We start from the raw sequence: 27,443 nt of genomic DNA on the forward strand, positions 1-27,443 counted from the left end.
TGGGCGTTGTAGAGACTATTGTTGAGATGCGTGTATGCAGAATGCACTTCCAAATAATTGGCTTTCGTTGAGTCCGTACGGTATTTACTGTGACGCCTCAAAGCTGCCTGCGCCGCTCTTTTGAGGTTTTTAAGGACAGACTTGTTAGAATCCCAACATGGCCGCCACAATGGCGGACTTTGGCACCTACTTACGATTTCGAGGGCACAAATCTCTTCGTATACAAAACCAGCGCACCTGATCTTCTTATGTATTTTAGACTTATTACAAGTGAGCAAGAACAGAATAATAGAATGCTTTGTTGTGTGAAGCTTGCTTCTTGAGATTTGTGAGTTTGAAGTTTTGATGCACTGTTAAAGCGGGATGTTAAGAAGTTTGTCCTTAAGAGCAGCATTTGACCAAACCGGTGTAGCTGGTTTCCGGTTGGACAGAACTGGAACAAACTGGTCGATTGCAATAGATCAATACTCCAGACAGAGTCGACGCGGCAAGAGATCGAAGATCCCATGACATCAGTTGCGACGAGCCATCTCATTGGTCGCTTTTCCTCGTCTAGGTGTGGCAGTAACTCGCCGCTGTGTCTAGTCGAAAACGTGGTTTGGTACGATTTGATGATTTGGTGATCCCAAATCACTCCCAGGACTCTTTCCATCGCCGTCCGCTTGATGTCATTGAATAGAGTACGTCATCCAGTTTTGGATTTTGCCCCAGCTGATGCTGTTAAACGCATTCTTCACGACCAGCGTGACAACTGCGCAATAGCGGATTCCTGTTCGCTTCTTTGGAGCGCTATTTCGGCCGTTTTGGTTACAGTCCTAAAAGCGTCCACCGACGATCGATTCTTCCGGAAGCCGAACTGGTTATCCGAGAGACCAGAGTCATCGCGTTTCTCGGTTAGACCATCAGCCTCGACAGAATGATCCGTTCCAAGAGTTTCACGGCGGTGTCCGGAAAGCAGATAGGTCTGTATGCCGACGGGTCGCCGGGTGGCTTCCCGGTTTTGGGCAGTAGAACCAATCTTTGCCTTTTCCACCTCTCCGGAAATTCGCCTCTGTCTAGACACATCTGCATCTAGCCATTCTGAACATGCCAGAGATAGCCTCGATGACCATCTTGATGACTACCGTCCGGACCCGGAGCCATGTTCGTTACTGGGGCGACCTCGCTTTGGCCGGTTTGCTCATAGCGGGTGGGGGCGGGTGGGGGTCTTGTATCGTGGTGCGAGAACAACGTTTCCACGATCTTCTGCATCATCTCGAGGGAGGGTTCTGCCCAGACAACCAGTAATCGTATAAGAAGTTAAAGTGGAGGCGATATGCGTACATTTTACATGCGCCTAAATGGAGACATGCACGCATATGGCCTCCACTTTATCATCTTATGCAACATCCTATACGATTACTGGTTGTCTGTGAGGCTGTGAGGCTGACGCGTTTTTGGTTTTGGCCATGACTACTCTGTAGTCTTTTGTTTTGGCTGCCTGGCAGAGATGTTCAAAGAACGCCCACTTACGCGCCCTAATCTCTTTGTTCAATGCCACTTTAGACGCTGTTGGCCTCACTTCGCTCCATTCTACCCTCATCGGTGCAAGCTCTTTGCATTCTCCTTCTAGCTCTTAGACAGGAAGCTCAACGCATCCCGCAAAGGCTACGTGCCGCAAGCCGAAATCTGCAGGGATAAGAACGGGAGTCTCCTGACAGACAAACGTGAGGTGATCGAAAGGTGGAAGCAGCACTTCGACGAGCACCTGAATGGCGAAGAGAATGTAGGCACGGAGGACCAAGGCAGCGGAGGAAATGACTATATTGGTGCAGCAGAGGACGGGAACGAACCAACTCCCACGCTGAGGGAAATTAAGGAGGCCATCCACCAGCTCAAAAACAACAAAGCGGCTGGTAAGGACGGTATCGCAGCAGAACTCATCAAGATGGGCCCGGAAAAGTTGGCCACCTGTCTGCATCAGTTAGTAGTCAAGATCTGGGAAACCGAACAGCTACCGGAGGAGTGGAAGGAAGGGATAATCTGTCCCATCCACAAGAAAGGCGACAAGTTAATGTGTGAGAACTTTCGAGCGATCACCATTTTGAATGCCGCCTACAAAGTGCTATCCCAGATCATCTTCCGTCGTCTTTCACCTAAAGTAAATGAGTTCGTGGGAAGTTACCAAGCCGGTTTCATCGACGGCCGGTCGACAACGGGCCAGATCTTCACCGTACGGCAAATCCTCTAGAAATGCCGTGAATACCAGGTCCCAACGCACCACCTGTTCATCGACTTCAAAGCGGCATACGACAGTATCGACCGCACAGAGCTATGGAAAATCATGGACGAGAACAGCTTTCCCGGGAAGCTTACCAGACTGATAGGAGCAACGATGGACGGTGTGCAGAACAGCGTAAGGATTTCGGGTGAACTATCCAGTTCATTTGAATCTCGCCGGGGACTACGACAAGGTGATGGACTTTCCTGCCTACTATTCAACATCGCCTTGGAAGGTGTTATGCGACGAGCTGGGCTCAACAGCCGGGGTACGATATTCACGAAATCCAGCCAATTTTTCTGTTTTGCGGATGACATGGATATTATTGCTAGAACATTTGGAACGGTGGCAGAACAGTACACCCGCCTGAAACGTGAAGCAGCAAAGGTCGGACTGGTGGTGAATGCGGCTAAGACAAAGTACATGCTGGTAGGTGGGACTGAGCGAGACAGGACAAGCCTTGGCAGCAATGTTACGATAGACGGGGATACTTTCGAGGTGGTAGAAGAATTCGTCTACCTCGGTTCCTTGCTAACGGCTGACAATAACGTGAGCCGTGAAATACGAAGGCGCATCATCAGTGGAAGTCGTGCCTACTATGGGCTCCAGAAGAAGCTGCGGTCAAAAAAGATTCACCCTCGCACCAAATGTACCATGTACAAGACGTTAATAAGACCGGTGGTTCTCTACGGACACGAGACATGGACGATGCTCGAGGAGGACCTGCAAGCACTCGGAGTTTTCGAGCGACGGGTGCTAAGAACGATCTTTGGCGGCGTGCAGGAGAACGGTGTGTGACGGAGAAGGATGAACCACGAACTCGCTGCACTTTACGGCGAACCCAGCATCCAGAAGGTGGCCAAAGCCGGAAGGACACGGTGGGCAGGGCATGTTGCAAGAATGCCGGACAACAACCCTGCAAAGTTGGTGTTTGCTAACCATCCGGTTGGTACAAGAAGGCGTGGAGCGCAGAGAGCACGATGGGCGGACCAGGTGGAGCGTGATCTGGCGAGTGTTGGGCGAGACCGACGTTGGAGAGCTGCAGCTGCAAATCGAGTATTATGGCGGCAAATTGTTGATTCAGTATTATCATGAATTTGATGTTAACTAAATAAATGAATGAAATGACAGGATGCGCGAAGTTCTGCGATTTCAAAACACCACCAGTATACCGGTTTGCGTTCATTTCTGGGTAGCCTTGGCATTGCGACGTCACATGCCCTAAGCCATGCATGTGACGTCGCAATGCCAAGGCTACCCAGAAATGAACGCAAACCGGTATACTGGTGGTGTTTTGAAATCGCAGAACTTCGCGCAATTCCAATTAGATCATCGCTGGATAGATCGTCGGAGTTTTCCTCCATAAGCAATCGCTCCACAAATGCCGGCTTGTCGAAGCACGAGGTCAGCCATCCCCGATGGTGGTCGATAACCTTCGGCTGTGGCCGTCTTCCTCCATGTTCCACTCTGTATCGAATATCCAGTTGGTCAACGATGCGTGACATCAATGAAGGACTCTGTACCGTTTGAAATGTAGTTTTTTTTTTTTGTCGCCTAAGCTCACGAAATCCACGTTTAGTGTAACAATAGCTTCAAGTAGACACTAGCCTCTCGCGTTAGTCACACATTCTGGCATCACTGCTTGTTGTTTGTTGTGCTCCGTCATCGCTCTACTTTTTCATCAAAATTATCACCTGTAAACTCGCCGAAAATCATCACCCGCTCCGTCACTCGCTGAAATACCGCTCGCCGCACAATCGCTGTCATTATCAAAATCCATCGCCACAGGTAGGATCATAGAATTAACATACAATTCTGAGCCGGCTCGAGAGTGGTTGAAGCATAAAAATCGCCGCCATTTGCCTTCCCACCTCGCCGCTCTCCACCTGTTGTGCTTGATGGTCCGCCCTCGCCCAGCCGAACTGTTTACAAACACTGCCACTATTTGCTGCTACCTACCACCGCACTGCACCTGATCCCAACGCACTAGCACCTATCATATCGCTTATCAGAGGACTCAATAAACATACCGTGTGCTGCTGCTGTTTTTATTTCTGACCATCCGATCACAAAACCCGCATCAAGTTTCATCAACTGGATCTGTTTTCGTTTCCCGTTTCCATCCACCGACGCCCCATCAACAACCTGCATTACTGGAGGTGAGATATCATAAAGCAGTTACTGTTTCGTGTTAGTCGTATTCATTGGTGGTTGTGCACAATAGTTCATCTATCATCTGTCACCGCAATTTCGTCGTTTCTGTTGGTGGCGCCATCTGTCCGCCGGTCCGCGAACTGTCGTGCACTTGATTTCTGGAGCAACTTTAGACTAGGACCTTTCGTCATAGCTAACATGTTGGGCGCGTGTAAGAGTTGCACTAATGAGCTCGTTGAGAACTCAATAATGAAATGTGGCGGGTTCTGCTCAGCTCGTTTTTGCGTTGATTGCGCTGAATTAGACCCCAGCGCGCGTGCGAATGTCGATACCTACACAAGCCTCTATTGGATGTGCAAGGAATGCTGCAAACTCATGGAAAATGCGAGATTCAAAAATGCGCTGGTTTCATCGAACGCTGTTAATACCGGATTTCTAAACGCAATGAAGGATGAAATACGTTCGACCGTTTTGGAAGAGATTAAACATGAAATCCGGAGTAACTTCGAGGAGTTGATCAAAAAGGTACCGAAAACACCTGTTCCACCGCCACAATTGTCCCAAAGTCGACCACGTCCCTCGCTATCAGTCAGGAACAAACGTCTACGCGAGAACGATGACGGCGATGACGATGTAGGCCCCCGTCGTCCGGTAAAAGCCTTGTGCGCCATCGGAACTGGCATCACGGATATGAACATAGTTGCTTCGAAAAGTTCTGATCACGATCCTGAGAAATTCTGGCTTTACCTATCCGGAATTGTACCCGATGTTCCTGATGAGAAAGTAGTTGAACTAGTACAAGCTAGATTGGGTACGACAGATTTGCACGTCGTAAAGCTTGTAGCACGCGGCAGAAACACTAGTTCGCTCACCTTCGTATCATACAAGGTTGGAATGTCCCCCAATCTCAAAGCCGTCGCCCTCGCGACCGAAACATGGCCTAGAGGAATACGTTTCCGTGAATTCGAAAACGTCGGTAGCAAGAAGCAGGTTTTTTGGAGACCGGAACTAACGCCAACAGTTCCATCAGAACTGTCGGAAACGCCGAAAACAGCTATAACCAATCTGCTGTAAATATGAACAACGCAGCTGCACCTCATGTTCAATGTAGTTTGCCTGCTGCTGTTAATTCCCCCAACCGCATCGACCTCAACGACACCGCATGTTTTTCTTCGACACCGGTGTCTCATCCGATTCTCCCAAGAAACGAAGATTCCCCGCTGACAATTTATTACCAAAACGTTGGTGGGATGCGTTCGAAGACGAACGACTTCTTCCTAGCGGCTGCATCTGTCGACTATGACGTAATCGTATTAACCGAAACGTGGCTTCATGACGGCGTGAGTAATTCGGAGCTGGCGTCCAATTACAACATTTATCGTTGCGACCGCAGCAGCCTCACCAGTGAATTCCAACGTGGTGGCGGTACACTCATCGCTGTGCATTGTTCCTTATCCAGTGCACCGGTTGAAGTTTCTGGTGACGAGCAACTCGAACAAGCAGTGGTAAAAGTATCGCTTCCTCACAAGTCCGTCTATGTATGTGGGATCTACTTAAGACCAAACAGCGATCCAGATAGATATGCAGCGCACTCCGACTGTATTCGCCAGATTATCAGTAAAGCAGACCGCCCCGATTCCATCGTTGTTGTGGGTGACTACAACCTCAGTCATCTACTATGGTCATATGATGAGGACATTCACGGGTACCTTCCTACAAACGCATCTTCTGAACAGGAGATAATCCTCACTGAAAACCTGATTGCTACGGGCCTTGTTCAAATATGTGATGTGCACAATGCTAATAGGAGATTGCTTGACTTGGCCTTCGTGAGCAACAGCTGTGAGGCTGAGCTTATCGAAGCGCCAGTACCGATGTTGAAGCTGGACCGGCATCACAACCCGTTCGTTGTACGTTTGGATATACGAACAGCAGATGACAGCCTCAACGCACCCTCTGCAGCCCTGGATTTCGACTTCAATCGCTGTGACTACGATGCTTTAAAAGACGACCTCAGGTCTCTAGACTGGTGCAGAATCCTCAACGTTGATGATGTAAACTCTGCGATCGCATCATTTTACAACGCAGTTTTTGATTCAGTTAGCAGACACACTCCATTGCGTAGATGCAACCCTCAACGCGCGTACAAGCAGCCCTGGTGGAACGCGGATTTGCAGCATCATCGTAACGTTCTTCGTAAAATCCGCCGCAGATACTTTCGTAATCGAACAGTAGAGAACAAAACAACTCTCCAATCCGTTGAAGCTGATTATGGTGCCCATGTAACCTCCGCTTTCCGTGAGTACGTTTTCCGCATTCAAGACGAAGCCAAGTCAAACCCATCCTCGTTCTGGCGATTCATTAAGAACAGGAAAAATTCGCAATCAGTTCCATCTAAGCTGTCTTTTGGTAACGAAACTACACACGATGCCGCCACATCTACTGAAATGTTTGCTAGGTTTTTCAAATCAGTGTACAGCACAGACCCTCTTCCAGACTCGACAGAACTTCTGGATTCGCTGCCGTCATTTGATATCAACTTCCCACGCCCTACATTCTCCGTGGCCGAGATCATTAGTTCACTGAACGCCGTTGATGCCTCGAAGGGTCCAGGTCCTGATAAGCTTCCGCCTGTTTTCATTAAAAAATGTGCAGAAGTACTTGGGCCTCCGGTTTGCCTACTGTTTAACATATCCCTGGAACAAGGCGTTTTTCCGGATGTATGGAAACTGTCTTCAGTCATTCCTATACACAAATCTGGCAGCATTCATAATGTAGAAAACTACCGTCCAATATCGATACTATGTTGCTTAGCTAAAATCCTGGAGCTTCTTATTCATGATAGAATGTATTCAGCCGCAAAACCGATATTTTCCGAGTTTCAGCATGGCTTTGTGAAAAATCGCTCAACCGTAACGAACCTCATGAGCTACACGAGCTTGTTGAATACCAGCCTTGAAAAGCATTGCCAAGTAGATAGCATCTATATAGATTTTGCGAAAGCTTTCGATAAAGTACCGCACGCCTTAACGCTGGAAAAGCTTGAGAAATACGGATTCCCTCAGTGGCTCATAGCTTGGTTACGTTCTTATCTAACTGGTAGATCCGCTTTCGTTAAACTGAACTCCGCGAAATCTGACATTTACACCACGCCTTCCGGAGTGCCTCAGGGAAGCCATCTGGGCCCGTTAATATTCATCCTGTTTGTTAATGACCTCTGTCACCGTATAAGTTCTCACCGCCTTATGTTCGCAGACGACTTGAAAATGTATAGGATCATCAGTTCCGTCGTCGACTGCATTGCTCTGCAGCAGGACATTGATACCGTAGATAGCTGGTGTGTATCTAATGGTATGCTGTTGAACGCTGGGAAATGCAAAATAATAAGCTTCCGAAGATCTAGGCCTCTAATTAGCTTCGAATACACCATAGACGGAGACGAAATTGAACGTGTTGAATCTATAAAAGACCTCGGAGTGATTATGGATTCAAAGCTAAAGTTCAACGAACATATATCTCTGACAACGGCTAAAGGTTTCTCGCTGCTAGGCTTCGTTCGTCGTAATGCCGCCGATTTTGATGACGTGTACGCTCTCAAAACCTTGTATAGTTGTTTTGTGCGTAGTGTACTCGAATATGCTGTGCCAGTTTGGGCACCATATCATGAAACTCAGATACAACGTTTAGAACGAGTTCAACGCAGTTTTTTGAGGTTTGCGCTAAGAAGGCTTCCATGGAATGACCCGCGGAGACTACCACAATACGAACAACGATGTCAGCTGATACGACTGGAAACTCTTCGTGAAAGACGTAAGTTCCTACAGATGATGTTCGCATTCGATATTTTATGTGACCGTTTAGACTGTCCAGATCTTCTACATCAAGTCAATTTCTATGCTCCGGCTCGTCGTTTACGTCACCGACAATTGTTCTGGGTTGCTCGGCATTCCACAGCGTATGGTCAGCATCACCCGTTTGAGAGATGTGTTTGCTTATTAAACAGTGTACCGTGGTTTGATTTTAATTTAAGTAGAACGACTTTTAAAACTAGGATTAGGCAATTAATTTAAGAAACCAAACAATCTGTACAGCTATAGCTGAAGATAAAGTAAATAAATAAATAAATAGTCTAGCTGCTATCCCACTCAATCGCCCAGGAGTTGAAGTCTACACCGATGGCCACAGGACTCAATCCCACTAGTGCGCTGGATAGTTCTGAATATTGCGAAACTCATCGGAGTAATCCGTTCCTAGCCATTTTAGCAAGCTACAGTAGAATCATTTGGCATGTTACAGGACCTCGCGATGCAGGTGACTTGCTCTGCCAAAGCTCCACTCCTCAATGAGGTAGCATCACACTGCCCACTTCGTCATGATGCTTGCTGCCATCGACGCTTGCCAGGGGAAAGATACCCAAGGGGAATGTCACTAATCTTTGATCACACACCACAATAGCGAATCCAGTATAGGCGAGAACTGGTGTATCGGCCACCTTTAGGGACATAGCCTGCAGTTGTTACACCTAGTTAATCTTTGCTATTGCGAAGCATTTTATAAATGTAATTATCATAAAAATCTTAACTAAAGAGACTTTTTTCAGAACAACACTGTAAAGTGAGAGCTCCGTATACATGGGATATTCTGCGACAAGAGGGAAGGGTTTATGTTTTGTATGCACAATTAATACTTCCCAGTCCGAAGTTGACCGAAACGTAAGGAAATTGATACTATACAAACAGAGAATTGAGGAAATTTTCTTGGAAAAAATACACTAGATTGTATCAAATGTCTTTCGTTGACATCAACTGCTTTGTTCGTCAGATGTAAGTTAAAACTCAGACAGTACTTAAGACAAAAAAGTGATTAATCACTCCAAATTTGCATGCCTAACTGCACTCTTCCTTTCTCACGTCAAGGTGTACGGCATCGGAGAAATCGTCGTCAGTGATTAATCGAGCTCGATCATGATGGAAGACTAGAGATCATGTGTTTGAACTGTGCATGCATAACGATCACATATACCTACGATAATTTGATCATACCAACCGGGGTGCTTGTTAGCGCGCGAATCCAGTAATCTTATCAACTACTGCGCTGCGTGATCATATGTATACGGTTGACAGGTTGATCTGCTCAAGTACTTAACTGAGTTAGGTTTTTTGCCCAACGTTGTGCAAGTGGCCATGTCCATCATCCGGTGCGGTGACTAACCAACCATGCAATACACCCAGAAGAGGCTGATGTATACATAGGTAACTTTTGCTCTCAAACCGAATTGAACCAAACCGAAATGTCAATGAACGGACGACGACAAGACACGGGACGGGACGGAGACGGATCAACTCTCCAAGCTTATGCATGGGTAGTTAAATAAGTGAAAATATAGTGACTGTGGCTAAAAAAAAGTGCTGCGCCTTCCTGTCTGGGCTTGCGTTCTCCACTGACTGACTACGTGACTTAGTTGGATGGATTTGCTGCCTGAGCAGATGAGACTTACATATTAATGTTGGAATATAGTAGTGACAGCCCCCCGGTTGCGAAGATGATTGTGTGCGTGTCAGTCCCCTGGTCGGTGATGACAGTTGACGATGACATTATGTTGGATATGTATGTAATAACGAAGCATAGTTGCGAATGTATTGTGTAGTATATGTTTGTTATTGTTTAAGTCCGTACTAGTCCGTTGTAGAGTAAAGTTGTAAACGAACCGCATCCCGTGCATCCCGGACCCCGGGACGGATATTGTCCGGTCGAACGGTTGTGTTACTTGTCTACTGCGCCTGGGTTTCCATCAATTAAGACTTATAACTCATTGAAGAATTTTTACGGGACAATACAGAAAATATTATAATTATAATTATAATTATAATTATACAATTCTGGTACAGAAAAAAAGTATGACAATTATTACTATGAGTGTTTTATGAAATTTTGTTTTTGCAAAATATAAATAAACATAATTAAACAAATTTAGTTTAAGTAAAACATTATTAATATTTTCGTAGAACAATCCCAAGAACAAAAACATATCAAATTCAGTTATTTTTTTAAGATTTTATAATTAAGTCACAACATTTTTATGTCATTCTGATCGGGTAGGGGCTAACTAATAAGCAGGTTTGTTTTGGGAGCTTTTTGTATACTTCTTGAACGGGAACGATTTAGTTTCACTTTCGTTTGTTTTTCTGGCCCCGAAGATTGACTTAGGTACGAGAGACCTGTTTCCTGTGTGTGGACGACGCGACATTCCGTGGCTTACAAAATTTCTGTTTCGTCAATTTGAATGCGTTGTTGTTGTTTTGGACGCCGCCCCTTGAAGAAACCGCGCGCGAACTCCTTACACATTACAACGACCAGTATTTTTTTTTGTTGTTGACTGATAGTGTGATCAATGGAGCGGTCATTTCGGTTGGATCGCGCAATAGGAAATTTGTTCGGCTCGTCAAACATAGTAAAAAACAGAATGAGCCCCAGTCGGAAATGCGGCGTTGCTCGCACCTGAGCGAGGCGTTAAATTTTTCGTGTTAATTAGCCGCATGAGTGCATTATTGAAATTTTGTTTGCCTCCCCAAGCTACATACTGGATACTGATATATCCGACGAGGGTTGAGTGAATGATTTATTACTTACATTACATGAATTGCTCTATTTTTTATAAAAAAAATCTATTCGATGTAGTTTCCGATCACTGCAACAAACCAAAGTTCATGATTGGGTACTATATAACAAAAAAATATAACAATGTATAAGGGGGGTGGGGGTAAGACGGACATGTTTAGGAACACTATTTTGACAGTGTAAACAATGCGATAATTAAAATTTTATCTCCATACTATTTACTTCAACTAAGGTACTTTACAGTCTGCAAGCCGATTTTGCAATAAAATTTGATTTTCCATGACTTTTGAGATAATTAAAAAGTGATCTCCAAATGTATGATTTTCAACGGTGTGGGTAAGACGGACCGGTAGGGTGGGTAAGATGGACACGTTTGGAAAATTAGCTAATAAGCCATTAATTGTTTTAAATGATTTTTATGGCCGTTTATATTCGGTAGATCAATTATTGTAGAATCTAAATTTGGCTTTGAATCTCTTTGCGAAACGTGTTTTTGCAAATTAAAATCTATTTTGTAAATTGGAAACCTCCAGCAACAAAACATCTAATATAATGAATTTTTAAACAAAAAATGAATATGAAATGCTTTAAACGGCTTCCACAATCATTTTTGTACTCCATAGATTTCAATCTATGAACAATGTGTGGGTTTTAATGTGTTTCTCATGGCACTATCAAAGTAACCCCAACACTGTCCGTCTTACCCACCCTCAAGGCGGACCGTCTTACCCCCACACAACACAAAATATTCATTCCACCAGCGTTATCCATAATCTATGAAATTCATCTGAATTTCGTTGTGTATAGCACGGAACAGTTTAAAACAACTTGGAAGCTCAAAATAAAATGCGAAAACTTAGCAATTTAATATTAAAAAAGCTTATTTATTGCCGCCAAAAAATAAGATCCCATCACAAAAGCGTGTAGCCAGGTAAACAATTGTTTATTATTTGCACTTTTGACATATGTATTCTCTCATGGAATGGTTCAATAACACAAGTTTACAAAATAAAACGAAAGTCGTGAACTTCTGTCAACGACCAAAATTTTTGAAGCACAATTTAGTGCTGATTTCGAAACCGACCTTCAAAAAATTTTAAGTAGAACAGTTTTTGAGTTTTAGCTCAATATCGAGTTTTGCAACTTTTCAAAATATGTAATTTACTAAAATTAAAATATATTGCGTTTCGTTCAACCAATTTGAAATCCTTTTCCATAAATTTAAAGCTGAATACAATACCATTCGATCATCTGAATACAGGTTTTACATCAGATTGATGAAATTCAAGATATTGGCTTGTTTTAGGGACGATCTCCTTAAATTTTAGCAAAATTCCCTAATTTTTTTGAAGAAATGTATTTTTTTCAATAAGAAAAAAACAACTTAAAAATTCTTTCTCGACGTTTATTTGACATATCATATTTGGGCGAGTTACAGTAAAAATTTCAGCTCAATCGGAGTATTGATTACGGAGAATGAAATGTTTGAAGTGAGCGACTTTGCATAAAAATAGAACAAAAACCGATTTCAAATCATCAGCCTTGTATGGAAAGTCGAAAAAAATTCCACTCATGATTCTACACCAAAAATGATCATCAGCTTACCGAGTTCAAAAATGCTGTAAACTAGTGTAATCGTCAACTGATAATAAGATAGAGTTAACCCTCTAATACCCAACCCCGCCTTTAGACGGGGTATAGTTTGAGCCTTTTTGTAATTTTTGTTTCGTGGAAAATCAAAATTTTTATATTTTTAGCTGATATTAAGGACTGTTTTGTATATCTCAAAATGGTTTTTGATGTATTTTAAAGCGTATTTACATTTTCTAAAAATCATTGAAAAATTTATGTTTTAGTCACCTTTTAGAAGTCATTGTTTATTTTGTATTGTTTCGCTACAATTAACATATTTTAAATTTTTCCCAAATCATTCTACCCTAGTTTAATAGTTTAAGGGAATCGAATACACTCTAAAATTATTTTCCTTAAAATTACACGGAAAATAAAATTTTCAATGAAAAAAATTAAAAAGAAAAATATTTCAACAATAATCATAAAATCTCAAAATGTTTTCATCTCAAAAATTCCGTACCCCAAATAGGCTTCCAGGAAAAATATAAAAGTATGGGGATGTTCAAAAATAAAAATTAGAAAAATCAATAACTGAAATTTACGAAATTGAGAATTAAAAAGAATCATCTTCCAAAACATGTTTAAATCGATTTTAGATGACGAAAAATGATATTTAGATCAAAATCAAAAATTTGGGTATTAGAGGGTTAATCGTAAAAGAAAGCCAAATTTCAGCTCTCAAGTGACAGAACTAGTCGGTGGTCCGTCTTACCCACCCGGTCCGTCTTACCCACCCGGTCCGTCTTACCCCCCCCCTATCAACTGAACACTGCAATGACTGAATTCAAGTAACAATGTTAAGCTGGTGAAGCTCACGAAAGTCTTCACAGCCCCCATAACCCCAAAGTTGAAGAATAGAGATTTTATGAAGGTTCGCTTTTTCCCATTACTTTGCATCTTTTTCCCTCTTCTCTCGGCCATATAGAACTCATGTATCACATGTACATACCCATCGCTAGAACATAAACGGGTTGAAAAATCACAGTGTCATTCCACAGACAAACAGACGTTACTCTTAGAGGAAATTCATTAAAAGTTTTTGCCCGGTGTCATTTTCATGAGCACACTCCCAAGTAACACAGAAAACATCTTTTCAAATCCACATTTCCAAAGATGTATTGCTGTGTGCATTCGAAATGCAAATATCAAATGCGGGAGCACCAAATGCGGTAAGATTTTTAACAAGTAACCCGATGTCAGTGGGAGCTTTTGAATCCTAGGTTGTTGGTGGTTTTGGCTATGGTTACTAAGTTGCCTTTGATAACACTGTGCTACCGCGTTTGGAGCGCATTTAGGCACCGTTTGCATCTTGAACGCACACAGCAATAATATAGATGTTATATATGAGTTCCAGAAAACATATTGTGTTATTTTTTAGCTCTAATTTAGTTTTTCAAATACAAACAAAAAAATAATGTTTTTCGCTCATCGGTTTCATCATATATAAAATTTCCTTTTAAAATACTTTTGTTTAACACTACTAGAGCATCATGACGAAAAAAAGATAGCAACAATTTTTTTTCCAGCATTCAACATACACAATTTTAGATCTCTGTTCCGAAAGCGAGGCAAGAAAGACAGTTAGAACTCAATCGGCTATCCATCCGCATCAACAAGATATATCCGCACTATATCAAACTATTTGGCATCGTTTGTCATCAATGTTGTGATTGGTACCTCTTGAAATGAACATTTTTAACACCACCGTCCTGTAGTGAACGTCTGCATCCATTTGTCAGTTTCACATGCTCTATCAGTAAGCTGGGCTTCCTTGTTCTGTTAGCCAGTTTCCCTATTATTTTGTTCCGTTGAATACATTTTCAGAAGCACTCTTGGATTATTACGAATGCGTTAATGCATTGGAAATCCCACGGAAGCTGATAATACCGACAAGGATTTTAACCATCACAAAAGTAAACAACAATAGGGTCCTAAAATTAAAGACGAAATTTCGCTTATATTGAATAATACGATCAAGCATGGTATTCTAATCCGAATTGTACTTTACTCGAACTTGAAAAACAAAGGAATAATGAGAAAATTCGAAATAAGTAAAATGGTAAATAGTTCTCCTTTGACATTTGAGGTCAACCTTGTGTGACTGAGCTCGACATTTTTCGCACTGGGATTTCAAAAATGTTCCTATCTGACATACACGGTGAAAAAAAATCACTCAAAGTATGTGTTATAAGCTAGGGACGAGACAAAAGGCTAAAAAATAAAAATTATATATTTTCAACTACGGTTAATAAAAACGTCAAAAAATGAGTAAATATGTACTCTTGCACCATATATTGTGGTTTAAAACAAGAATCTCGATAGGACTTTAGGAGCCTATTGTCAAGAATTGACAATAATACTTCGACATTTGACAGTCTAGCCTCATCAAAGAATAAGTTATAATTTAGTTATTTAAATGTTGTAAATGACGGTATTAAATCAAAATTAATACTTTCATGTGCGTATGTTGAAGAAATGTTATTCAGACGCATTATAAATGATGACGAAACACCTAACCAAAATTCATTGTTGGATTGCTGTCACAATGCATTTTGAACGTTATTTCAACTTTATTGCAAATCAAAGCTTGTAGACATGCCTGATTTGCACGGCGAACAAGGGCCACACGACGGGCGGGCCTAAATGTCCAGGCACGCGAGGAGGTCGAAGTTCCAAACGATAATGCAGGTTACACAACTAAACCTGAACCACTGTGAAGCCGCACAACAGTTGCTATGGCAGTCAGTCTCGGAGTCAAGTACAGACATCGCACTTCTATCGGACCCATACCGCATCCCTCCCGATAACGGAAACTGGGTAGCGGATAAGGCCAAGCTAGCGGCGATCTGTACAACCGGTCGTTTTCCGGTCCAGGAAATAGTTTCCACGTCGCACGAGGGCTTCGCAATAGCGAAGATCAACGGGGTATACTACTGCAGTTGTTATGCCTCTCCCAGGTGGACGATAGACCAGTTCTCGTCTATGTTGGAATCGTTAACAAGCGCAATGGTGGGATTGAGTCCCGTGGTCATCGGTGGAGACTTCAACGCCTGGGCGATTGAGTGGGGTAGCCGCTTAACTAACGCGAGAGGTTGGGCCTTACTCGAAGCTATGGCTAGACTAAACGTGGACGTCGCGAACGTAGGCGACAAAAAAACCTACAGTAGGAATGGTGCAGAGTCCATCATTGATGTGACCTTCTGGAGCCCGGGTCTAAACCCTAGCTCGGACTGGAGGGTCGACGATGGATACACGCATAGTGACCATCTGGCGATTCGATACAGAGTGGAACACGGAGGAAGACGGCCACAGCCGAAGGTCATCGACCGTCATCGGGGATGGCTGACTTCGCGATTCGATAAGCCGGCATTTGTGGAGCGATTGTTTATGGAGAGTAACACCGACGATCTATCCAGCGATGATCTAGTCGGAACCCTAAGCCGTGCATGTGACGCCGCTATGCCAAGGCGATCCCTACCCAGAAATGGACGCAAACCGGTGTACTGGTGGTGTCCAGAAATCGCAGAACTCCGCGCATCCTGTTTAAGAGCTACAAGGAGGATGCAGAGGGCTCGTTCCGATGAGGGTAGAATTGAACGAAGCGAGGCCTACAGGGCGGCTAAACTGGCACTGAATAAAGAGATTAAGACTCGTAAGCGGGCGTGCTTCGAAAATCTCTGCCAGGCAGCCAACAGGACCCCATGGGGTGATGCCTACAGAGTAGTCATGGCCAAAACGAAGGGCGCGTCGGCACCCCCAGAACGCTCCCCAGAGATGCTGCAGAAGATCGTGGAAACGCTGTTCCCGCGCCACAATACAAGACCATGGGCCCCCGTTCCCTATAGCCAAACCGGCCATAACGAGGTAGCCCCGGTGACGAACGACGAACTCATTGCAATAGCGAAGTCGCTTAAGTTGAACAAGGCTCCGGGTCCGGACGGTATCCCGACATTAGCCATCAAGACGGCCATCGAGGCTAAGCCTGACATGTTCAGAATGGCTATGCAGATATGCCTAGACAGAGGCGAATTTCCGGAGAGGTGGAAAAGGCAAAGATTGGTTCTACTACCCAAACCCGGGAAGCCACCTGGCGACCCGTCGGCATACAGACCTATCTGCCTGCTGGACACCGCCGGAAAACTGTTGGAACGGATCATTCTGTCGAGGCTGATGGTCTATACCGAGAAACCCGATGACTCTGGTCTCTCGGATAACCAGTTCGGCATCCGGAAGGGTCGATCGACGGTGGACGCTATTAGGGCTGTAACCAAAACGGCCGAAATAGCGCTCCAAAAGAAGCAAACAGGAATCCGCTATTGCGCGATCGTCACGCTGGACGTTAAGAATGCGTTCAACAGCGTCAGCTGGACCGCCATTGCATTGAGTGCGCAATACACCACCTAGGAGTCCCGGTTAGCCTATGCCGGATATTGGAGAGCTACTTCCAGAATAGAGTGCTAATCTATGACACCGAGGAAGGCGAGAGGAGCTACAACATCACCGCAGGGGTACCGCAGGGGTACCGCAGGGGTCCATCTTGGGCCCGGTACTATGGAACGCGGCGTATGATGGCGTATTGAGGCTCAAACTTCCACCGGGCGTAAAGCTGGTCGGCTTCGCCGATGATGTTTCCCCTCGTGGTATATGGCGAGTCGATAGAGGAAGTGGAACTGACAGCAACTCACGCAATTGGCATAGTGGAGGATTGGATGAGGTCGAGACATTCGGCACTCGCGCACCACAAAACGGAGGTGGTGGTGGTAAACAACCGCAAGTCTGAACAGCAGGCAGTGGTCACCACAGGTGGATGCACGATCAACTCTAAGCGCTCACTGAAGCAATTGGGGGTCATGATCGACGATAAGCTGAAATTCGGAAGCCACGTAGAATATGCCTGCAAAAGGGCAAGCATGGCGATAATGGCATTGTCAAAGATAATGTCAAACAGCTCGGCAATAGTCTCGAGTAAGCGTAAGCTGCTCGCGGCAGTTTAGCGGTCTCCATACTACGGTATGGCGCCGCTGCATGGTCGAAGGCGCTAGTGGTTAACCGAAACGTGAAGCGACTTGAGAGTACCCACAGGCTGATGTGCCTTAGGGTGGTGAGCGCATACCGCACGGTCTCAAATGACGCGGTATGTGTGCTAGCGGGCATGATGCCCATAGCTTTAGTGGTGGCAGAGGATGAACAATGCTTCGAGCGACGCGGCATAAGAGGCGCGAGGCGTATCGCCAGAACCTCGTCTATGCTGAAGTGGCAGAGCGTATGGGATTCCTCCAGCAAGGGTAGATGGACACATAGGCTCATACCGAGCGTGTCCAAGTGGACGAGCAGGCCCCATGGCGAGGGGAATTTTCAGTTGACTCAATTTCTGTCAGGCCATGGGTGCTTTAGGTGGTATCTGCACAGATTCGGACACGCAGGCTCCCCCGCATGTCCGGAGTGTGCAGACTGCGACGAGACCGCGGAGCATGTGCTCTTTGAATGTCCACGTTTCGTGGAGCAAAGGTCGAGTATGCAGGAGGTATGCGGTAGAGATATCACACCTGACAACATTGTTGAAAGGATGTGTATGGGGGCGGACAAGTGGGACTCCGTTACTTCCACGGTTTCTCGAATCGTACTTGAACTACAGAGTAAATGGCGAGCCGAACAACAGCTAGTTGAGTTGGCCCCCCTTCCCCATCCAGGAACATGAGTTCAACGGGTAGTCTAAGTACTAGCCAGGACCCGAGCCTCCAGGGGAGAGTGAACAACTTAAGGCGGTAGCTGGTGGAACGCTTACTATTAGAGTGTACTCATGTACGGTCCCCCCCTTCTTGAAGTCATCCCTAACGGGCGTACCGCGAAGGTAAGGAAGAGAGAGAATGAGTTTTTAGTGGGTCGATCCCCACATCACCCGAGGAACCACCTCTTGGGTATCTGTTGCAGATTTTCTCATTCTATAAAAAAAAAAATACATGAATGACTCTTCACATTACAGTACCGTTCACAAATATCAATACGTGTACTTTATGAAACAAAAATGTGAAATAAATTGACATTTAGTATTTTCATTCGTTATCCGATTGATCTAAATAAATTACGTAAAAAAAAACAAGATAATATTTCATTTATTGGTTTAACGTCATTTGTACAAAGTTATCCTTTAACACAGCGGTTTCAGATCGTGCACCGCGGTGCACTTGGTGCACCGCGAAGCAATGACAAGTGCACCGCAGCACTTCAGGAAAGTCTTGCGTATTTAAATTTATATTCATTACACATCTCATGACAAATTATTCGAGTTAATTAGAACAACTGAATTATTGAAAGGCGCTCCAAGGGATTGAGAGCAAAATTTTCATTTTTTCCAGCCGGCTTGTCAACCTTGAATCCAGCAAACACCGTTTCAGATATTCGCGAAGAATCATGAAACAAGTCTGCCAAAACTTTCCTAATAAATGTTAAATTTTTCCAAGAACTCGTAAATGAAAAGGCATTTCAAATGTATCTTTAATTATTATGCTAAACAGTTCTCAGAAGAAATCTTACTAATATTTCTGTGGCTTTGCTTGATACCAGAGAAGGGATCAATCGAAATCAGTTAACCAGGAATTCTACTGTTAACGTGCTTATAATTTTCATATAAATTTCCTTTCGAATTGACAAGAGTGCCTGGAAGGAATTTATCAAAAAATATTGTCAATATGTATATGCCAAGTTTCTGAAAATAAACCTTCCAAGTCTCTTGCAAGAAATTTTTAAGAAATTCAGTAAAAGTCTTGGAAAAACGTCTATTAAAAAAACACACTAGAAATAATACAGTAGTTTTCGAAGGACTTAACCGAGGTTCTTGAAAACAAAATAGCATTAATTCGGCTCAAGATTTCATTCAGCATTTATTTATAAAGATCTTGTCTGAAATTTTCCAAAAACATTCTGAGCAAGAAATATTCCGAGTCGAATAACTATGTCACATCATAGACATATACACTCCGATAGTGAGGAAAAAACGTCAGACAGTGGCGAAAAAAAATAATGACGAGTACATACGCCCCTTGGAATTGCTATGAAAAATTCGACAGTTTTTTTTTTGACGAATTTGAAAATTTGAAACAATAATGAACATGTGCACCGTGGAGTAATTTATTTCCAAAAAGTGCACCGCGAGCCGAAATGCCTGAAAACCCCTGTTTAACATAATGATGACATAACATGGTTCTGATTTTTCGCGGACGCATCCATTGCGTAAAAATTGAACTTAGTGCTTATGTAACACTTTTAATGATAACGGAATTTCATTTGAGGCATTATCAGTAATAGTCCTCTTGTCTCGTAAGTTTAGTTGAAATTGTGCTTGCCACAGTTTATAACACTTTGAACGGCACTGTAAGTATTTCGTCCGAGCTGCCATGTTGCTTTTTAATGTAAGATCGCAATTCATCTTCACAAAGCTGTATTTTTTGGTTGAATAATGATGGGTTTTTAATTCAAATCACTGGTGCCTAATTTACTGGTTAGTAAAAATGATGGTTTCACGATAAATTTTGAATCGCACATAAAACATCACTATCATTCCTGAGCAATCCCCATTTCTGTGTTTTATCTGAATAATTTAGAAGCTATGGAAGCCATGAATTAGAAAATATGCCTTGTGTTGAAGAAATAAAATTTATCCATGGAAATAGTTTGTTTTATTTTTTTTTCTGACAACTTTTCGCTTTACATTGGTTTTCATCTTCTAAGTTTGTTATGAATGTTAGTTATATCACTTAAAATAAGCTGAATCTCAACATATGCGTATGGTATGGTATTATAAGTGTATTATTTAAGTTATATTTCTTACAAGTAGCTTAAGTTCAACTTATAAATACGTTTGCATTATAAATGAATTTTGCAAGTTTTTATTGTTGACATATAATTAAAATATAACAATTTACGGCACGGCAAACGTCACTTTTAGTCCTATAAGTGTAATTGAATACATCTTATGTAACCTAAAAGATGTTTTATAAACCGCCATTTTTTGCGCTGTTTTGATTATATAGGTGTTCGAAATTAAGTAAATACAACAAGAAAAATACTTCTGAATAAGTATTATAAGTGAATTTTTAACTTTTATGTAACAAGTTGTGTTACTTGAGCTGCCACCTGTTGGTAGAACCGCGCGCGACACTGTCGGCCATGATGGATTTCGATTTGACGTTTTGCTGACACGCACACTACTACACAAATTGCCTGTAATTTTCGTTTGCATCATTCAGCAACGTGTACACTGGCAAACGTCAAAACGATCGAACACTAGCGCATCTGGTGGAACAATCGCGCAAATCAAATGAAATTTGAATTGATCCTTAAATGCATGTACCAAGCCGTTTTGAAGAGTGTTACGTCTGTTTGTCTGTGGTCAATCTATCAGATAACGCCTACGAGCTATGCTATCAAGCGAACTGTGTCACATTATCTTCAGAGTAATAAAAACATTTATCTTTCAACTTACGCCTGGCATCCACGCACCGTTGTGTGAACCCTCTGCCAACCATATCCTAACAACACTCCGACATCCCGCATGAATTTGTGCAGACGCAGAGGTATATTCGGTCTGCTGCAGATACAAACGATTGTAATCATCACTTGCCTTACCCACATTGACCTGCAATCTGACGTAGCAGGCACCATTGTCGCCCAAAAATCAATAGCACTCACACACTGAAGATCCCCGCTTAGTCGCCGGCAGATATCTTCGCAATGGTTCCTTGTGTGAGTGTAGCTGGTCTGGCGATACTGAAGTAGCTTCCACGGGCAGTCAATCAAGTTCAAGCTCAAGTTTGCAAACGTATAATAAAAACGTTCTTTTAGAATATTTATCCGCGAAAAATTGCTCAAACTTTTTTTTTCCTTTTTCGTACATTGAGTGTACTGGAAAGGCTATATGTTCACTCCAAAATTGACAATTTGATAGAATCCTCGGAGGGGCGAGACACATGTACCAATCGACTCTGTTTGACGAATAAAGGTGATGTCTTTTTTTATAGAATAAGGAAATCTGTTGGTTAGCAACACCGTAGAAAAACCTCATTCTGCACTATCTGAACTTGCTCCGCGGTTCGCCCGTAAGGGATTACTTCGTAGAGGGGGGGGGCGTACTTTCGCGCTCTCACTATCAAACGTCAGCCATCACATACAGCTGTTCTCTAGGGGGTCAACTCGACTAACTGTTGACTCCCGTACAAATCCACTCCCGTAAAAATCCTCTCTATTATGTTTTCGGGAGTAGTATTCCTACCGCATACCTCTAACATGCTCGACCTCTGCTCCGCGAAACGCGGGCATTCGAAGAGCACATGTTCCGCCGTTTCCGCCCTGTTTGCACACTCCGGACATGAGGGTAAATCTGCATGCCCGAACCTGTGCAAGTACCACCTAAAGCACCCATGGCCCGACAGGAATTGTGTCAGGTAAAGGTTCACTTCGCAATGTGGCCTACACGTCCACCGGGACACGCTCGGTATGAGCCTGTGTGTCCACCTACCCTTGGTTGAAGAGTCCCAGACTCTCTGCCATTTCACCATGGACGAAGTTCTGGCGTTTCGTCGCGCACCTCTAGTACCTCTTTCATCGTAGCACTCAACATTCTCGGCCAACACCAGTGCTATCGGCATCATGCCCGCTAGCACGCATACCGCGTCTTTCGAGACGGTCCGGTATGTACTGGCCACCCTAAGGCACATTAACCTATGTGTACTCTCTAGTCGGCCAACATTCCTCTTCACTTTGAGCGCGTTAGGCCATGCGACGGCGCCATACCGTAGTATGGACACCGCTACTGACGCGAGCAGCTTTCGCTTACTCGAGACAACTGCCGAACTGTTTGACATCATCCTAGATAATGCCGTAACCGCTACGCTCGCCCTCTTACAAGCATACTCGACATAACTACTGACGCTCAACTTGTCGTCGACCATGACTCCAAGAAGCTTCAGTGAGCGACAAGACTCGATCGAGCACCCGCCCGTGGTGACCACTGCCTGTTGTGCAGACTTACGGTTGTTCACCACCACCACCTCCGTCTTGTGATGTGCGAGTGTCAGTTGCCTCGACCTCATCCAGCCTTCCACTATGTCAATCGCATGCGCTGCCGTCAATTCCACCTCTTCGACCGACTTACCGTATATCACCAGGGTAATGTCGTCAACAAAGCCAACCAACTTTTCTTCCGGCGGTAGTGCTAGCCTCAATACGCCGTCGTATGCCGCGTTCCACAGTATCGGGCCCAAGATGGATCCGCGGTGACATTGTACTGTTTTTGGCCTTCCTCGGTGTCGTAAATCAGCACCCTGTTCTGGAAGTAGCTTCCCAGAATACGCCTTAGGCAAGCCGAGACACCTAAGCGAGTTATGGCGCTCTCTATGGCGGCCCAGCTTACACTATTCAAGGCGTTTCTAACGTCTAGCGTGACGATCGCGCAGTACTCTTTTTCTGCAGCGCAACTTCGGCCAATCCAGTCACTGACCTAATGGCATCCACTGTCGATCTACCTTTGCGAAACCCAAACTGTCTGTCTGATAGCCCCGCGTTGTCCGTCCTCTCGGTATATAGACCAATAACCTAGACAGAATGATCCACTCTAGGAGTTTCCCGGCCGTGTCTAAAAGGCAAATTGGTCTATAAACTGACGGGTTGCCTGGTGGCTTCCCGTGCTTGGGCAATAGAACCAATTTTTGCATTTTCCACCTATCCAGAAACTCGCCTCTATCCAGGCATCTCTAAATAGCCAATCTGACCATGTCAGGGCTAGTTTTGATGGCTACTTTAATAGCCACCGTCGGAATGCCATTCGGGCCCGGGGTCTTGTTCAGCTTAAAAAAATTCGCAATTGCGGCTAACTCGTCATTCGTCACTGGGGGAACCTCACTCGGACCAGGATGGTCTTGCAGTGTGGGTACACGTGGTCTTACCTCGTGGTGCGGGAACAACGTTTCCACAATCCTCTGCAGCATCGCGGGAGAGCGTTCCGGTGGTGCAGATGTGCCATTCGTTTTGCACATGACTACCCGGTATTGGGGCAGCAGGGACGAAAGTCCTGGGGCCTGACGCACCCCCCCGCTTGCGAGTCAGCCGCGTAGTCGCCGGCTAAGAATAGGATTACTAACCCCAATTCAAGGTGTCAGGCGACCCATGCTGAGGAATGAGTGATCGAGGGGGTGAAAAAGATGCTCGATCTTTAACGGAGCCTGTGGGGTACCTGGGCACCCCCCACAGTAAGCTGTCCCTTACCGCGTTTATGCAGGGCTCTGGCGTGGTGGACATTCTTTCCCGTGCGACTCGTGGGATTAATCATGAAATCAAACAAATCAAGCAATCAGAATTCAGGTGGAAGTAGTGGTGGGATCAACCCCTTCGCAAGAAGCGGGTTGATGAGATCTCCGACAAGGAGAAGTGAGGAGATAGGCGCTGGGAGTTGCGTACGCAGCTCAAGCGTGGGTGCTCCAGTCCACTTCCCGGCAAGCCAGCCGGTGGAGGTTATGTACGGAGCGTGGTTGCTGAGGGCCTTCAACCAAGAAAACAAAGGTGGCTGAGCAGCAGCTTGGCAAAATCATCGACTTTGCGTCCACTAAGTCGAATATAAGCAAGGACCTGAAAACGGCCTTGCTTCGACTTAGGGTGTCGATCGACGAGACCAAGCAGGAGCACGCGGTACTCGCGTTGCTGACTGCTGCAGCAGCGGAGCATGCAAATAAAAAAAGTGCCGAAGTTTACCCAAACGAAGGCCTTCTCCTTCGCAGTCCGAAACAGGTGGAAGCGACTGCTCGCGACAAACGGGGCAAGCAATTGCAGAAGCGGGCGAGGCAGCCGTCGGGCGAGGAGCTGTCTGGCGGTGCCCGCAAAGTCAGGCAAATCATTACCCCGAAAGTCGGTAATAATGCCGGAAGGTTGGACCCCAGTCAGAGTTCCCGAAAGCTGGGAAGGGTGGGCCTGACAAGGCTGACCCGTCCCGGAACGATGGGAACAAGGGATTGCGACCGCTGGTGGGCCCTCGGCAGCCACAGAGCAGGGCGATCCAAGGGAAGGACCTCCTTGGACGAAGGTAGAGCGGAAGAAGAAGAAGACGAATCCGCAGGTAGTAGCACAGGACGCCAAGTCAAGGCGTAGGAGGGCAGGTGCCAAGCGTGAGAAAGGCGACGAGATCGTCATCAAGCCGGAACAGTCCAAGTACTCAGAAGTCTTGAAGACAATGTGAAGCGACGCCAAGCTTGAGGGTCTTGGAACCGACGTACGCAGTATTAGACGTACTCGTACGAACGAGATGATCCTGGAGCTGAAGCGCCAGAAGGAACACAAGGGCGCCGCCTACAAGAGGCTGGCAGAAGAGGTCCTTGGTGAGGGTGTGCAGGTGAGGGCTCTTACAAATGAGGCGACTCTGAAGGACATTGATGAGATCACCGAAGTGGAAGAGCTCGTCACGGCACAGTGGCAACAGTGCGATGTGCAGGTGGCCGCCGCAGCTGTTAAGCTACGGAAAGGGCCAGCAGGGACACAGATAGCTTTGGTTCAGCTACCTGTGGCGGACGTTAAAAAGTCCGTTAAAGTAGGCAATATTAAGGTGGGTTGGTGCGTATGTCACCTGACATTCCACGAGCCACCAGAGGTTTGCTTTAGGTGTCTGGAACCAGGACACAAGTCATGGAACTGCAAAGGCCCTGACAGGCGCAAACTGTGCATGCGATACGGCGCTGAAGGTCATAAGGCCCAAAGCTGCACGAGTCCGCCCATCTGCATGATCTGTACCGGGAAATCCGCAAACAACAGACATCCGACGGGTGGTCCAAGGTGCCCGGCCTTCAAGAAAGCCGCTGTGAACAACAAATCAGGCCAAACATGTCTAAAGGTCCTATCTGCAGAAGAGAGGCTCTCTTTGGTTTCCCTCTCTTTCGTTAATATCTCAGCTGTTTATTTGTATTATGATTGTCTCTTTGCATTGAACGATGGTCAAAACAATCGTCTTTTGATTTGTACTGCAAAAGTAGTTGAAAAGTGTACCATTAGGGTAATTGTTCCCATCGTTGTGGTAGTACCTATTGTTGCGGTAATGGCAATTGAGCACTTTTTCGACTGAAATGTTACCAAAAGGTATTTTTAATAGATGTATGGTGCTTAAATTATGAGATTGCACCATTTGTTTACTCAATATTTGCCCAAAAACCTATTTAAAAAAATATTTTCCTAAATGTGTTTGCTGCTGTGCTCCTATTGTTGCGGTAGTGTTCCTAATGTTGCGGTATCCCATATGATTTCAATGGGATACCGCAACAATAGGAACAAAATACCGCAACATTAGGAACACATACCGCAACATTAGGAACACAATGTTCTTTCAGATAAAAACGAATAAAATGCTCATAACAACATCAAAGTGGCAATATTTCGTTATTTTCCCGTAGATTAAGGATGGATTTTATTATTTTCAATTCAATCCATGTAAAAAGTTTGCTTGGGGCGATACAATTGTGGTTTAAACATGAACCCAGCGCTTAACTCCTCCATGATCGGATCAATTACCCTACATTGCAATAATTGAAAGAGAAAATGAACAAAGAGAGCCTCTCAAATGCAGATAGGACCTATTGAAATGTTTGGCCTGAAATCACAGTGCAGGTAACGCAGCTGAACCTGAACCACTGTGACGCGGCTCAGCAACTGCTTTGTCAGGCGGTTTCTGAGTGGGAGACGGATATCGCCATCATAGCGGATCCATACCGAATACCCGCCGGCAACGGCAACGGGGTCGCGGATGGGTCCAGAAAAATGGTGGCAATATGGACGACGGGTAAATACCCCGTCCAGGAGTTGGTGTTTACTACCTATGAGGGCTCGTGGTCGCCAAAGTAAACGGGTTCTTCTTCTGTAGCTGTTATGCGCTTCCGTGGTGGCCAATCAAGCAGTTCACGCAGATGCTGGACTCTATGACGACCGTGTTGACAGGATGAAGGCCGGTGGTAATCGCGTGTGACTTCAATGCCTGGGTCGTGCAATGGGGGATTCGTTTCACGAGCCAGCGGGGTTAGATCCTGCTAGAGACACTGGCCATACTAGATGCCGATCTGGCTAATGTTGGTACCAGGAGTACCTTTAGTCGAATGAACCGGTGTGGAGCCGATTATTGACGTTACTTTTTGTAATCCTGGCCTAACAAGAAGTTCCAACTGGAGAGTAGATGATAGCTACAGCATTGACTACAACAACAGCAGACAGCGGGTGGACCAAGGCCAAGCCCTCGCAGGTGGAAGACATCATACTTCGACGAAGAGCTATTTGGAGAGGCGCTCCGCCGTGAGCGAAACCTACTTGGTTTAGACGGCGCCAAGCTGGTAGCGGTGTTTTGCGTGCGTGTGATACGACCATGCCCAGGCGAGTCCATCCGGCTTATTGGTGGACCGACGCGATTGCGGACCTGCGCCACGCCTGCCTACGGGCTAGGCGGCGGATGCAGCGAAACGATCAGAGGAAGAGCGAAACGAACGGCGGGTGGTGTTCGCCGCTGCAAAAGCCACGCTTAAGACCGAGATAAGAGCAAGCAAAAAGGCCTGCTTTGAGGGTCTCTGTCAGAGTGCCAATACGAACCCGTGGGGTGACGCCTACAGGATCGTTATGGCCTAGACGAGAGGTGTGATGGCTCCTACAGAGCAATCTCCAGAGATGTTGGAGGGGATCATTGGAGGACTTTTTCCGCGTCATGATCCTAGTCCTTGGCCTCCTTTCGTAGAACAGCCGGGGACTGGGGCTGGCGATGAGGAGA

This window comes from Aedes albopictus, chromosome 1 (genome assembly GCF_035046485.1).
Source record: "Aedes albopictus strain Foshan chromosome 1, AalbF5, whole genome shotgun sequence".
Taxonomy (NCBI): Eukaryota; Metazoa; Arthropoda; class Insecta; order Diptera; family Culicidae; genus Aedes; species Aedes albopictus.